The sequence below is a fragment of the Zingiber officinale genome, chromosome 7A (assembly GCF_018446385.1).
Source record: "Zingiber officinale cultivar Zhangliang chromosome 7A, Zo_v1.1, whole genome shotgun sequence".
In the NCBI taxonomy this organism is placed as follows: Eukaryota; Viridiplantae; Streptophyta; class Magnoliopsida; order Zingiberales; family Zingiberaceae; genus Zingiber; species Zingiber officinale.
In genome coordinates, this window is record NC_055998.1 from 35,954,372 (window position 1) to 35,969,138 (window position 14,767).

Here is a 14,767-nt window from a genome sequence, read left to right on the forward strand (position 1 = left end):
TTTAAGCCAATATAGAAACATGATTACCACACTTAAGTATTTGTCAAAATAAAAGTTATTTCTGCACATACCTTGTAGTGCGGAATGGAATGTCCTTCTTTATTTTGATAGCGCTGGTATTTTGTTGTGGTTACTAAAGTTAGACAGGAATTTTAATATGACCTGGAATAGGAAGTTTTAATTAAGCTTGGTTTGATATATGCTACGTCTAATGGAGTATGATTGATAACAGATGTAGTTGATAAATGTTCAAGGGTAGAGATTTTCCTCCATGTTTGGAAATATATGTATTTTCGTTTAGATTTGGAGTAACACCATTGAAAGTTGGAGCTTCTGTGTAACAAAATGGAATAGTTCAACAACTTCAAACTATCGTACAGAATGTTCAACAACAAATGCAAGAAATGAGACAACAAAATCAACTAGAAATGCAAGAAATGAGATCCATGTTTTTACAAAGTATGAGATAACAAAATCATTCGAAACAGGTTAGTAAGTAAACAACATATATAAAATAAGTTTGATATGTACACTTAAATGCTTTTGAATTATCATGATGACATTGTTTGACACTATTTGGTTGTAAAATTAGATTGCTAGTGGTGGCATTTGTAGTGGTATTGGGAATAATTTTGGTAGCAATAGCGATATCAATATTGGTGCAAAAAAAAAGTGATGGTTTTGGCCATGTTTTCTAGGTAATTATCATAAATTATGTATTTTTAAATCACAAAAATATACATGATTGAATTAATAACTTTGTATTGTTTATTTACAGTCAAATTTGAGAAATGTGAATCATGGAGATATCTGTGCTAATATCAATTGTAAGCTGCTTCATTGGTCTGTCGATGAATTAGTTGTTGTAGAAGGTCGAATTGTATCCACAGATCCAAACATAAAAGTACATCATGTTATTCTTGGTGGATCATGTTGGAAAGTTTGGGTTGATAAGGTTTTGGTGGAAAAGGTGGACCTAACGTGAAATGATGAAATGTAGTTTTTCGATAATGCAATAGGTGGCACGGTCGCATGGTTATCTAAATTTATAGTATTTGTGATTGATACATATTATACTAATTTGTTTGGATTGTAAGTTGAATTGTTGTTATGTAATTGCTAGTTTGTTAGAGATTTCATATATTGTTTTAGATCTTTTGAGTTTGTGTGGTATAATGAAAAACTATGACTTTTATTAATTTTGTATAGATTTGATTTGCACTAAATTTGTTGTAAATTTTTAATTTATTATTTTCGTCAATTTTTTTTTTAATATAGTTAAAACCATCAACAGCATACATTTGCGCGCTGCGGATAGTATTTTCCGCAGCGTGCAATGCACGTCACAGATACTATTATCCGTGGCAGGCTTTGCGCGCTGTAAAAATACTATCCACAGCGCGCAAAGCACGTCGCGGATAATAGTATCCACGGCGTGCTTTGTGCGCTGCGGAAAATATTTTTCGCAACGTGCAAAAGCACGTCGTGGATAATTTATGACTTTCAACAGCTTTTAATTGTGCAGACTCCTTTAGCTTTAGAGATGGTACTTGCGACCGCGCATTTTGCAGACTCCTTTAGCTTTATCATCTGCCTTTTATTTATATTGAGTAAAAAAACCTCATTTATCATATCCAATCGTGTTTAAAAATTGTTGCGCTCTATACAGTGTATCGTAATGATAATAATGTGCATTTTCATGTTCAGGAGACTAGACCAAATATATAGGAATTTGTCCCATGTCGATCCGATGTCGTTTGGTCCATCAACTGATTTTAGTCAAAATCGTCTATCAAAAAAAAAATCTTTTAACACCATCACATAGAGGGAAGCTCAAGGATCTCAAATATGGTGTGAGTTAATGATTATCATATAATTTTCATTTACATTGAGTTTACGGCTTCATTTTTTATGCTCGGATTTGTGTTAAAAAATTCGTTACTTGTTTTGGTCAAAACTGGTTGATGAATTTTTCGGCTATCCGAAAAATGAAAATTTTAATGGGCACATATGCTCATTTTTTATGGCTCGCAAGAAAAAGATGTGGTGCATACACTCTCAAAAAATCAACATCAAGTATAATAGTTATACAAAATGTGTCTTACAAGGCATAATAAGAACATTTTTAAACAAACCAAGTACTAGGAGAACCCATATTAATACTGTTGGACCCGTGGTGTTTTGATGTGATCAACCAAGTTGGTTAGGTCCTGCTTTGTGTTTGATCCCTGTGTCTGAGTGTGCAGGAGCTTAGGAGCACAGGAAGTCGAGCGGAAGACGCAGCTAGCGAGAAGGACGGCACAGGAAGGGAGCTGACGGGCTCGGTGCATCCGAAGGACGAGAGAGCTGCGGAAGTATACTCCGGTGGGCGTGAAGAGTGTGCGCGACATTCGAGGGACGTTAAGCCGGGACGGAAGGTTGCTCGAGGAGAAGGCCGGGAATTGGGTTCGGGTGAGCCCTATTCCGGTTGGCCGCAATCACCCAAAAGATCAGAGCATCGGAAGCCAAAGCCGGAAAGAAGTAGTGCTGGAATCACTGCTCAAGGCACCTTCAACAAGGTTGAAGGCGCCTCCAGCTTGAAGGCGCCTTAAATCTGGTTGAAGGCGCCTCAAGTTGGTTAAAGGCGCCTTCAGCCTTGTTTAAGGCGCCTTCAACCTGGTCAAACAGGTCGTTCGTGCGTGGATAAAGTTTTATCCGCTGACCCAGCTTGGAGGCACCTTAGACCCTCAATGGAGGCGCCTTGGAACTTCGGGATAGAATTTTCAGGGGCTATAAAAGGACCCCTGGAGCTAGGAATTAAACACAACTTCCACATTCGACTCTGTAAGCATTTCCTAGCAGTAGTTCTGAGCCATTAGAGTGTAAAATGCTTCTCCGTCTTCAGCAAAGGAGAATTTTCTTAGTGTGCTTTTTTATTGCTCTGGATTAACAACTCTCTTGGTTGTAACCAGGTTAAATTCTATTTCTGATTTATTTTCTGTCTCCTTAATTTAGTTGATATTATTTTACTGCTGATTTTATTTCTGAGTTGAAATTCGAGAAGGGTATAGTTTATTTTTGTTTACAGCAATTCACCCCCCTCTTGCCGGCCTCCGCTGCACCTACAATTGATATCAGAGCGCGGACTGCCAGAAGGTTTAACCGCCGACTGTGCACAAGAGCTATGGTCTGATTGAGCCATGTGGGTATAATATTGACCTCGAGCAAAGAAAGTGGGGGCTCCTATATTCGGATCAAGAGGACCAAACACCAGGCAAGAAGTCCTAGTTGCGATTAGGCAAGGAAGTCCTAGTAGGTCGGGTGGACCGAGGGGCAGGAAGACCTGGTGGGTCGAGGATCGGACGTGGGAAGCCTATGGTCCTTTGTTTGAGGGGGGGATTGTTGGGGTTGCAATGTTGTAAACATAGTCCTATATTGGAAACACATGGGAAAGATCATGGGTTTATAAGAGAAAAGATATCTCCATTGGCATGAGGCCTTTTGGGGCCCAAGAGCAAAATCATGAGGGCTTAGGCCCAAAGTGGACAATATCATGCAATTGTGGAGATATCTAAATTCTTTTCGATCTTACAATTGGTATCAGAGCCTGATCGCCTAAGAAGGACTAACCGTCAACTGAAGCACTATGATCAAGACGATGGCCGGAGCGAACATCCATCCCCCGAAGTTCGACGGAGATTTCACTACATAGAAGCGAAAAATGGAGGTATTCTTTAAAACAGACTTTGATATTTTAATTACTATGAAATATGGTTTTGCAGCTCCTAAAGACAAAGAAGAAAACACGTGAAGCAAGAAGGAGCAAGCCGATTTCGTCGCCAACGGAAAAGTTAAATTCCACCTCCTCAGTGTTCTGCCACCTCAGGAGGTAAGTCGGATCGGAAGCTACGAGTCAGCGAAAGATCTCTGGGAGAAATTCCTGGAGCTTCACAAAGGTATCTCTGAAGCGAAGCTGACGCGACGCGACATCCTTCAGACACAACTAACAAACCTCTGGATGAACAATGACTAGAAGGTAGCGCAACTCCAAGCGAGAATCAAGGAGCTGATAACGCAACTAACGAACCTTGGAGAAGAAGTAACCAACCAGGATTCCATCCGATACGCGCTCAATGCCTTCCTGAGGACTTTAGAATGGGCGTCCTTAGTAGATGCTTACTACATCTCTAAGGACTTTGAGGTAAGTAGTTTAGAAAACTTGTTTTCAACTTTCGAACTTCACGAGTCTCGACTTGCAGAAAAACCAGTAGAGAAGTCGAACCTCAACGTTGCCCTACGAGCTGAAAAGGACGATCCCGACTCCGAAGCGTCAATCGATGAAAATGAAGCTGCGTTAATGGTAAGACGTTTTAATAAGTTTTTTAAATCTAACAAGTTTAGATCGCAGTCAAGTAAACGTCATCAAAAAGGAAGGACAGCCCGGTGCTACAATCAAGGATGATTGCCCAAAATTGAAGAGCAAACAGAAAGATAAGGAAAGAAGCAAGAAGCCAGCTCGACCCAAGCACAAAAACCTGAAGGCGACATGAGACGATTCTTCATCCTCCGAGTCAGAAGTCGAAGAATTCTCAGGATTAGCCCTACTAGCTAACCATCAGCTAGAAGAAACGTCTAGCTCAGAGATGAGCATCGATGAAGGGGGAGGAACATCAGAAAAAGAAAGTAACAGTGAAGGGGGAGCATCACCAGATCAGGTAAGTAAGGTACGCAATCTAACCCTGACTCAATCTTTTAAATTTATTAAAGTTCTTTCTAAAGAATTAGATAAATTAGAAAAAGAAAATGAAAATTTGAAATCAGAAAATGAAAATTTAAAATTAGAAATTGAAAAATTGAAATCTGATGCATGCTTAAAGATAAATGTTTTTCCAAAAACAAAACTTAAACTTTATGGAAAATTAAACTGGTATATAAGGAAGCATCAGGGTTAACTTAGGAAAATTTCTAAGAATTATACACCCCCTAAGTTTTTGACTAATCCTGTAGGAATGAACCTTTATTGGGTTCCAAAATCTTTGCTGGTTTAAATTTCTCTTTTAGTTAAAAGCTTACAGTGAGAAAGTTAAACATTGAAATTCTTTATGGAAGTTTTGTCTAAGAAAGTGGTTGTTGCTCCAATAACCAAGAAGGCCTAGTGTCTCGTCATAACCTGGAAGCTAAAATATTAAAAGAAAATATTTAATTAACTTTCTGAAAAAGTATTAAACAAGAATTAAATAATGCTTTGAAAGTTTATCAAACATTTTTTAAAATAAACAAAAAATTTTCTTTTATTTAGAAATTTTTCTTAAAAATTCTAACTTAAAATTTGCTCAGAATTTTTTCTACCTTAATAATTTGCTTAGTATTCTCTTATTGGTACCCCATTTTTGTTGTGATCAAAGGGGGAGAGAAAGGTACAAGTTTAGTGGGAGTTAGGAAAATTAAAATTTTACCTATTTTAGTTTAGGGGGAGTTAGGAGAATTAAAATTTTACCTATTTTTTTTTTAAAGTGTGTTGCAATTTTATTTATTACAAAAGTTATGCTTAACTGGTTAGTTTAGTAATTTTTCTTTAAAATTACTTTTTATGTCTATTTTTTCCCTAACTTGAACTTGGGTTGATGCACATCAAAAAGGGGGAGATTGTTGGACCCCGTGGTGTTTTGATGTGATCAACCAAGTTGGTTAGGTCTTGCTTTGTGTTTGATCCCTGTGTCTAAGTGTGCAGGAGCTTAGGAGCACAGGAAGTCGAGCGAAAAATACAGCTAGCGAGAAGGACGACACGGGAAGGGAGTCGACGGGTTCGGTGCGTCCGAAGGACGAGAGAGCTGTGGAAGAGTACTCCGGTGGGCGTGAAGAGCGTGTGCGGCGTTCGAGGGACGTTAAGCCGGGACGGAAGGCTGCTCGAGGAGAAGGTCGGGAATTGAGTTCGGGTGAGCCCTATTCCGGTTGGCCGCAATCACCCAAAAGATCATAGCATCGGAAGCCAAAGCCGGAAAGAAGCAGTGCTGGAATCACTGCTCATGGCGCCTTCAACCTTGTTGAAGGCGCCTCCAGCTTGAAGGCGCCTTAAATCTGGTTGAACGCACCTCAAGCTGGTTAAAGGCGCCTTCAGCCTTGTTTAAGGCGCCTTCAACCTGGTCAAACAGACCGTTCGTGCGCAGATAAAGTTTTATCCGTTGACCCAGCTTGGAGACGCCTTAGACCCTCAATGGAGGCACCTTGGAGCTTCGGGATAGAATTTCCAGGGGCTATAAAAGGACCCCTGGAGCTAGGAATTAAACACAACTTCCACATTCAACTTTGTAAGCATTTCCTAGCAGTAGTTCTGAGCCATTAGAGTGTAAAAGGCTTCTCCGCCTTCAGCAAAAGAGAATTTTCTTAGTGTGCTTTTTTACTGTTCTGGATTAACAACTCTCTTGGTTGTAACCAGGTTAAATTCTATTTCTAATTTATTTTCTGTCTCCTTAATTTAGTTGCTATTATTTTACTGCTGATTTTATTTCTGAGTTGAAATCCGAGGAGGGTATAGTTTATTTTTGTTTACAGCAATTCACCCCCCTCTTGCCGGGCTCCGCTGCACCTACAAATACATCAATCATAACATGAAACACCTATTCTAAGTCCATAGATGGTTACTTGGAAGCATGGGTTGCATCGCCGCTAGGAGGAAGTGATGGAGGAGGATGACCAGCCATCCATGAGCACACTAGGTCATGCAATGAAGTTATGCTGGTCTACATATCAACTTGTCTGCGTCTAATGTCCCCAAGCTTCGTACGCATCGTAGTCATATCACGTTCATGATCCATCTGCAATTCCTCAAATTGTGTATCGATTGACTCAAAAGCTACCTGCAAGCGATCGTTTGGATCCTTCGAGGAGACATGATCATTTAAGGTCGTTGGAGCTACGTGCTCCCCAACCACACCACCAAGCTGATCGGCATGATAGTCATGGTCAAATTCCCACACCATAGTCCCGTCATGGGCCTCCTTCATCCCAGCCAAGGCAAAGTTGCATAGGTCAATCCCATTGTACTCAGTCAAAGGTTTGATGTTGGTCTTGTCCCTAGTAACATCAATGACTATGGATGCAAGCCATGCAGTAATGAGATGTGGGAAAGGCATGTGGATCTTTTTTTGGATGGGTTTTGTGTAATGCACAATGTAATGAAATATGTTCAGACTCGACATCTATATCTAACTTATGACGAAATGCATACAATAGAAATAAATGTGTAAAATATCGGAAAAATGACGAATAATAATAAGGGAATTTTCCGGAATTTTTAGAAATTTTTTGAGAATTTTTTGGAGCTCGTATGGACGAGTTAACGGGGGTAAAAACGGGGCCTGGGAGAGCTGTTTAGGCTACCCTATTTAAGTAAGAAAATGTTTATTTATTTATTTTATTTCTTTTATTTCTTTCCTTTTCTTTTTCTCCTCATTGCGTTTTAAGCCCGACGCTGTTCCCCGACACTGTTCCCCCACGCCCTAACTGTTGCTATGTGACGGTTTTCACCTCCTTGTCGAACCCGATTCCCCTCGCCTCTCCTCCATTTTCCTTCCCGAGTCGCTGCCACAGCCGACACCGCACGAAGCAGTGCCGACCCAGCGCCGACACTGCCCTTTTCTGCGTACAAGCCCTCGACCAAGGAAAATCCTAGCGCCGGCAACCATCTTCCCTCTGCCCTAGTTCCGACTCACGGTCGCCGGTGCAAACCTTCGACCAAGGGTCGAGCCGTGCCCTAGATCTGTCCTTGCGCGCCACTACCGACCGCCAGATCGGGTTGTTCCAGTCTCTTTGAGCCTAGCCTCTCCACGACGACCCCTTATCTGAACCCTAGTCGCGACGAGAGACTGCTGGGAATACCCCCTCTGAGCTATGCCCTAGCAGTGGTCTTTGAGGTATGTATTCGACCCTAAACTCTGCTTTGGATATCGGATCTTTAGGTGGGTTGATTCTGGATTTATGGTTTCAGGATCTACTGGTTTTAGCCACCACATCACTGGTAGCTGGAAGTTTTCTCCGCCAGAATCTTTGATCGTCATCAGCAACTGGAGAGGAAGAGGTTATGGGAAAGAACTATCATTGGAATTAGGTTGTTAGGTGAATGCCTTGTTGATTTCTTGATTTCCCCTTCTTGATCCAGTTAGTGAAGTAGTCCAGCAGCTAACATAGTCATCCGACAGTGAACACACTTCGCGACTGTGGATCAAGAACGACTGTGAGGTATTGAGGTAAGGTGTAGGGGAATTTGATACAAATTGGTTTAAGTGTGAATTAGGTTTATGTTTATGTATTGATTAGGGTTTTACCCTAATTTCGTGTTAGAGATTTTTATTTAGCTATTTTATTGGATATTAGCTAAATAAAAATGTATATATTGGTGATACAGGACTTTGACGCGAGATGAGTATCTCGACGTCGAATTTGGACCGGTTTGGACTTTTCTATTGGAGACGGGTACTTTAACTTTATGTCATTTGATATGTATAATAATGTCTTTAACAAATAACAATGATTGTATTTTCTTATCTATTTCGGTTGATCACTACCTGACCTGTGACATGCTTGCTTGTTTATTTGCTATGCACATCATGTTAGTATTTACCTGATTATATCTACTTATAGAGGTAGTGACACAACCATGTTATTTGTTAAGTTCAGGACCTAGGGTTTTTGATACCTTATCTGACCTGTGTACCTTTGATTTGATTCATTTTCCTATGGTACACATTTTATATATGTATGGATATTGCTATGATGTTTAGTATTTTGCCATGCTTAGTATCATGCATCATTCGTATGATTGCATGCTGTGCGATAGTCTGCTCCATTATTGTTAAGCACATTGTCAGTTTCATCACTGTCGGTGCTCCGTTGGTCCGTTCATGGGTAGCGTGACGCAGCGTGGTAGCACGTCAGTTTTGCTTTGTTCGGTGCTCCGTTGGTCCGCTCATGGGTAGTGTGACACAGCGTGGTAGCACATCAGGGATCCCTCCCCGTCATGGTGTACCGGGAGATGAGAGTATTGCGCTCCCCTATTTATGATTTGGGGTAGGAATATGTGTACTCCGACAGCATTCCGTCCACTCGGTCACTCATCAGGGGCAGTGATGGCAGAGTGCACGGTTGTCACAACCCTACCCACTCGGTCTCACCATTGTGTGTGAGATGGCTGACTGGCGTCAGGGGTGACCATGACATTTGCATCATATGCATGATCCATTTATTGCTTGTGTTTGCTGCATTTATGTGGATGCATATGATTGACATGCATACAAGATTTATGACACTCTCGGTCTGACGACCTGTTGTACTTATACCTTGGTCCTGGTTAGTGCAGTTTTTTCATGTTTTGTTTCAGTTGCATTTATCCTTCTTGTATCAGAAGACTGTACGCATGATTAGTGCTGCCTGTTATTTTCTTTATTATGCATATCAGTTGTTACCCGCTGAGTGTTGGACTCACACCCTCCTTCGTTGTTATTTTCAGGTTGATGTTGTCCAAAGGGTTCCAGTCGCTAGTCCCCTGCAGTCCACGAGGATGTTTATTTGTCTTTTTGTGTCTTTTACTAGACTATGTTGAGACTTGTTTTATTTTGATACACTTAGATCTTATATGAACATTGTCGATGAGTTTTTATTTGGATTTGTTTTATTACATGCCTGCCTGGACGACAGAAGAGGTAAGTTTATCTTATCGTCAGATTTGAGCTTTATGAGTGTAGTGGAGTAGGAATATATTTTGAGCTTTATGGGTGTAGTTGAGTAAGGTTGTTTTTGAGTCATATTATCATTGTTACAGTTTGTTAAATTATTAACTGCGTGGGTGATTGTTTATATTATTGTTATTGTTTCGGCCGTGCTGGCCGAGATATATGTGACCCAGAGGGCGATGTAGAAAGTTTCAGATTGTCCGCCATACAGGGGAGATGTTGCCGAAATTTCTTCGGACAGGGTCTCCTCAGGGGTGTGACAAAATGACTCAATCTAACAGAGGCTATAGCACGAGTGACTATCGGTAATATGTACCCGACAATGACTTTATAGAGGATATTGTCGGCAGCTGATAGACCTTGAGCAAAGAAAATTCTTTTGTTCAAAGGTCTAGATCGATGGTAAAAGTGTTCAAACATGATATTTATGGACAAGTGGGCAAAAGACTGTGGAAGTGATTGTCTATAGGTAGGATAGAACACAAATTTGTTCTCGACCGGACGACAACCTAAGAGTGACCTCCAAATGTCCGGTGTAAGTCGAGATCGAGTTTGCCTTCACGAATTCGGTACACCGGACCATCCCTAACAAGATGCATGTTATCATAGCAATCAACCACTAGGTCTAGATGGATAGGAGTGCCCCAAAAAATAAAATTTTCTAATTTATAATACTTGACAATTTCTAAAATTTCAGGACTCTTGTCATGAAAGAACTCTATATGTAGATATTGGGCAGGAATGATTTTGAATGAGTACGATCGATCACTAGAACTCTTTCACTTGGAAGAAGTCCTAGATGGACATTCACTAGCCTCAATCTGCCTACGTTTGGGTCTACATATATGCACAATAATAGGATCGGTCACAATGATATGAATCATAAGGTAACATAATTTAACCATGGCCAAGATAATTAATTTGAGCCCATATATATTGATGGATTAAGACGATGAAGTGGGCACGGTCTGAGAGCTTCTTAGAAGATGCTGAAACCCTAAGGGATGTGATAGAGAGATCAGTGAGGAATAGTAGGGTTAGGGTTTGTCGTTGGTAAGGAGAAAAACCAATAGATAGTCCTACCTTAGGGCACTGGAGCACTAGGCGTTGGAGGGAAGAGGCACCAGTTGCCGGAGAAGGTCAGAAGCGTTTAGTGTTTGGAGGGACTAAAAATCGAGAGTTAGGTCAAGCAGTTAAATGGATGTTTAAATATATAAGTTAGCTTCAAAAATATGTGTGACTTGAGTCGATTCAACTATAATTTATAGTCAGTTGACTGTTTACAATCCTATTTTAAATAGAGAATAATCAATTCAATTGGTGTCAGAGATCGATTTGACCAATTCGGTTTATGCGGTGTATAGAGATGAATCGATTTGACTGATATCAAATATCGATTCGATTGATTCAGTTTATGCTGTGCATAGAGAAGAATCGATTTGACTGATTTCAAGGATCGATTCAATTGATTGAGTTTATACTATGTATAGAGATGATTCGATTCAACTGATTTTATGGATCAATTTGACTGATTCAATTTATGAGTTAAACAGAGATAAATCAATTCGACTATTTTCACAGATTGATTCGACTGTTTCAATTTTTTTGCTGCACAAAAACTAATTGATTCAACTGATATATAGTATCAGTCGACTTATTGATTTTTCTAAGGTGAACATATGCTATGTATTAGTCGACTGATTAATTAAGTTCAATGTAAATAAAAAATATATGATAATTATTGACCCACGTCATATTTGAGATCTTTGAGCTTCCCTATATATGCTATTCGAAAAATTTTAATTTTTCGGATAGCCGAAGTACATCAGCCAATTTTGACCAAAATCGGCTGATGGATCAAATGACATTGGAGCGACATGGAACAAGTTCCTATGTGTTTGAGCTGTTCTCCAGAACATGAAAATACACAGTAATATCATTACAATGCAACGTATTGAGAGTTATGAATTTTTAAACACGAATCCGGGCACAACAAATGATGTCATAAGCTCAATGTAAATGAAAATTATATGATAATCGCTGAACCACACCATATTTGTGATCCTTGAGCTTTCCTATATGTGATGGTGTTAAAATTTTTATTTTTCAGATAGCCGAAGTCCATCAGTCGATTTTGACCAAAATTGTCTGATGGACTAAATGACATCGGATAAACACGAGACAAATTCTTATGTGTTTGGGATGGTCTTCAGAACGTGAAAATGCCACTAATATCATTACAATATAATGTATTTAGAGTTACAAAATTTTGAACACGAATTTGGGCACAAAAAATAATATCGTAAGCTTAAGGTAAATGAAAATTATATGATAATCACTAACCCACACCATATTTGAGATCCTTGAGCTTCCCTATATGTGATGGTGTTAAAATTTTTATTTTTCGGATAGTCGAAGTCCATCAGCCGATTTTGACCAAAATCGGCTGATGGACCAAACGACATTACATATCTAATGCTCAAGTTCTTATGTGTTTGAGCTGGTCTCCAGAACGTGAAAATGACCACTAATATCATTACGATACAATGTATTAGAGTTACGAATTTTTGTACATAATCCTGACACAACAAATGATGTTGTAAGCTCAATGTAAATGAAAATTATATGATAATCACTAGCCCACACCATATTTGGGATCCTTCGGCTTCCCTTTATGTGATGGTATTAAAAGTTTCATTTTTTGGATAGCCGAAGTCCATCAGTCGATTTTGACAAAAATCAACTGATGGACCAAACGACATCGGATCGACATGGGACAAGTTCCTATGTGTTCAAGCTGATCTCCTCAATGTGATAATGCACATTAATATCATTACGATACATCATATAGAGCGCAGTGATTTTTTAAACATGATTCAGTAATGAAAAATGAGGGTTTTTAACTCAATATAAATGAAATGCAGATGATAATCACTGAAACACACCATATTTGAGATGCTTCATCTATTCTCTTTCTTTAGATTTCAAATTTTTAATTTTTAAGGTTTGTAAAGTCTATTAGCTGATTTTGACCAAAATCGGCTGATGAACTAAATGACATCAGATCGACATGGGACAAATTCCTATGTGTTCGGGCTGGTCTTCAGAACATGAAAATGCCCACTAATATCATTATGATACAACGTATTGAGAGTTACAAATTTTTGAACATGAATTTGGGCATGAAAAATGATGTCATAAGCTCAAGGTAAATGAAAATTATATGATAATAACTGACCCACAACATATTTGAGATCCTTGAGTTTCCCTATATGTGATAGTGTTAAAATTTCCATTTTTTGGATAGTTAAAGTCTATCAGTCGATTTTGACCAAAATCAGCTGATAGATCAAACGATATCGGATGCCCAATGCTCAAGTTTATATGTGTTTGGGCTAGTCTTCAGAACGTGAAAATGACCACTAATATCGTTACAATACAACGTATTGAGAGTTATGAATTTTCTAACACGATCCTGGCACAACAAATGATGTCGTAAGCTCAATGTAAATGAAAATTATATGATAATCACTAACCTACACAATAATCTCTTCCACAAGCACCAAAAGACCAAAAACAACGATGGAATTTATCACTATTTCTTTTCAATGCAAAGTATGTATCTGAGTCTCTATATTTTAGCTCACGAAATAGTCTAGGGATATCATCATAATCCATATCAAAATCACCTACCACCTTATTTATAGCTCATATGTGCATAGTTTGGGATCTAGCGCGCCAAAGACGCGGAAACGTAGCGGGAAAATACTAGATCCTCTATCCAGCAGATCCATGCGAAGGGAAGAAACAATTGCGATACAAGAGTTGATTGATAGGATTATACCTTTGATGTGTGCACATGATCTCCCGACAGCTCGGATCTTAGCACGATCACATGTCCGTGCCTCTATGGTATTCACACGAATAAGCCTTGCCTTTGATTGTCTCACAAACAAAGCAAGATGGAGAAGAAAGCATACAAGGTTGTGCTAGCAACCTCAATGGCGTGTTTCGGTCAAGAGGGGGAAGGAGGAAGAAGAAGAATGCCAAGGGTCTCAACACATGAAAACTATTGAAAAACTCTTGAAAAAATATGATCCAAAATGATATTTATAATCATCCCATGGTATACCAAGAGTCTCCACCCTTTCATCTTCTAATCTAATAGCTCAAAATTAACCATTCAATCCAATGGTTCAATTTTGACCATTCAACTTCCTTGGTGAACTCAAGTTCACCCAATGAGTCCAACCCATTGATTCTCAAGCAACTCGACTCAATCCAACAATTGGATCCCTTTGAGTCTAACTCAATGAGTAAAATTCGAATTACACTTAATCCAATGATTCATCATATGCACCCATCTTCATATCAACTTGCTCTTTGTGTGTGACTCTATAAGTTCTCGTAACGTTGGCAATGCACCCAAAATCATCATTTAGATACATAAACAATAAGTGGCATCTAGAAAGGCATCATTGCTACCCAAGTGACGAGAAAGTCGAGATCCAACCTAACATGTCTGTGACTATTATCTTGTATGACTTGGTCCCTCTATCCTTGATATCTAGATTGATTAATGAGGCATTGACTGTGTCATCCTCATATCAATCTTTGTGTTTCTTGATCTCCAAGTAGACACACTTAATCAAATAAGCTCAATATCTCATATTGACTTATTTACGCATGACCATGCTTTCTTGTGTCATACTAATCAAGGGGCCCACAGATATCGTTTCCGTTATATGGAAGGGATATATCCTATCTACATCACTCACATTCCTCTGTATAATTTGTTGCATACCGAGTGATCGACTTTATAGTCCATCCTATTATGGGTGATGTTTGACGATACCAAAGTATACAACTCCTTATGTAGGGAACCGTAGTAACTTCAGGTCTAAAGACTATTCATACCAATAGTCACATGAGAATGTTTATGACACTCATACGACGATCCATGAAATATTCTCATGATGGGTCATTTAGTATATATTCTCTAATGTATGCCCATGTATCAACCTGATATCTCATATCCATGACTTGTGAGATCAAGTCAT